Below are 2,200 nucleotides of genomic sequence, written 5' to 3' on the forward strand. Positions count from 1 at the left end.
GGTTTTAATTTCTCTTGGGCATATTTTCAGTGTCCTGCAGTAGTAGATTTCACATGCTGCAGGTTGAAACTGAGGAGAGAATATGACATAAATAAGGTATACCTGGTCAGTTAGATTTAGCATGACAAATTCAGTCCAAATTGACAAAGTAGGACGCCGGAAACTGGTTTCACTTCATATAAATTCACAGTGAAGAGTGATATTTTCTGGTTATGTAGTTTGCTTGCCCATTACATGCAAAATATCTTTAAATTAAATGCAAACGCATATTAAACTCATTAGTACCAAAACATTGCACCAGGTGATGTGGGCAATTAAATAATTGAGTTCCATAAACATTTAAGCAAATTTGCATAGCATTAGTTAATTTCAGTTAGTCTTCCTCCTCACCCAGTAATCACAAATGATCGATATTTGCTTATTCCTTATAGAGAATTGGAGGTTATTGTCTGTTGTGTATGCATGTGCGCATGTGCACGCACAGGCTGGGGGACATTTATTTTAATTATAAAATGTAATTGATTTTAGGGGCCTTTATGAATTCCTCCTTTTCCCCCCTACCTCTTCCTCTTTCCCATCCCTGGCAAACTGTTCAGTTCTGTTCGCTTCTCTCAACAACTTCAAAGAATTATTGTGATTGTTGTGCCTTTTTTTTCTATTTATTTGCTTGTTTATTGATTTGTTTTATTTTCATTGGCTCCCACATGTAAGTCAGAATATGCATTATTTCTCTTTCTGTGCCTAATATTTCACTTAACATAATTTTCTCTTTGTTCATCCACATTGCTGCAAATGGCAGTATTTCATTCTTTTTTATAGCAGAGTAGTATTTCATTGTGTAGATATACCACATTTTCCTTATCCACTCATCTGATGATGGGCATTTAGACTAGTTCTAACTCTCGGCTATTGTAAATAGAGCAGCAATAAACATGGGAGTGCAGGTATCCCTCTGATATGATGATTTCCATTCCTTTGGGTATATACCCAGCATTGGGATTGCTGGGTCATATGGCAATTCTATGTGTACTCATTTGAGGAATCTCCATACCATTTTCCATAATGGCTGCACTAATTTGCAATCCCACCAACAGTGGAGAAGAATTATCCTCTCTCCACATCCTTGCCAGCATTTGTTTTTCTGTCTTTTTGATAATGGCCAGTCTAACTGGAGTGAGATGATATCTCAATGTGGTTTTGATTTGCATTTTCCTAATGCTGAGTGATGTTGAACATTTCTTCATGTATCTTTTGGCTATTTGTACATCTTCCTTTGAGAAATGCCCATTTTTTAATTGGGTTACTTGTTTTTTTGCTGTTAAGTTGTTTGAGGTCCTTGTATATTCTAGATATTAATCCTTTGTCACATGTGTAATCAGCAAATATTTTCTCCCACTCTGTTTGTTGTATTTTTGCTGGTTTTTTTTTCTTTTTTTTTGCTTTGCAGAAACTTTTTAGTTTAATATAGTTGAATTTGTTTATTTTTCCTTTTGTTGCCTCTGCTTTTGGGGTCATATTCATAAAGTCTATGCCCAGTCGTACTTCCTGAAGTGTTTCCCTATGTTTTCTTTCAGGAGTTCTGTAGTTTCAGGACATATATTTAATTCTTTAATCAACTTTGAGTTGATTAAGGTATATGGCTAGAGGTACAGGTCTAATTTCATTCTCCTACATATGGATGTCCAATTTTTCTAACACCATTTATTGAACAGGCAGTCTCTCCCCCAGTGTGTGTTCTTGCTGCCTTTGTAGAAGACCAGATAGTTATAGGTACATGAGCTGATTTCTGGGTTATCTATTCTGTTCCATTGGTCCATGTGTCTGTTTTTAGACTAGTACCATGCTGATTTGGTTACTATAGCTTTGTAGTATAGTTTCAAGTGAGGTAGTGTTTTGCCTCTGGCTTTATTTATTTATTTATTTTTCACTCAGGATTGCTTTGGTCATTCAGGGTCTTTTCTTGTTCCATACAAATGTTAGGATTATTTTTTCTATTTCTGTGAAGAATGTCATTGGTATCTTGATGGGGATTGCATTGAATCTGTAGAACACTTTGAGTAGTATGGACATTTTCGCAATGTTAATTCTTCTAACCCCAGAGCATGGAGTATCTTTTTATCTTCTTGTGTTCTCTTTAACTTCTCTCAACAGTGATTTGTAGTTCTCATTGTAGAGATCTTTCACATCCTTGGTTAACTTT

This window comes from Galeopterus variegatus, unplaced genomic scaffold (genome assembly GCF_000696425.1).
Source record: "Galeopterus variegatus unplaced genomic scaffold, G_variegatus-3.0.2 Scaffold13763, whole genome shotgun sequence".
Lineage (NCBI taxonomy): Eukaryota > Metazoa > Chordata > Mammalia > Dermoptera > Cynocephalidae > Galeopterus > Galeopterus variegatus.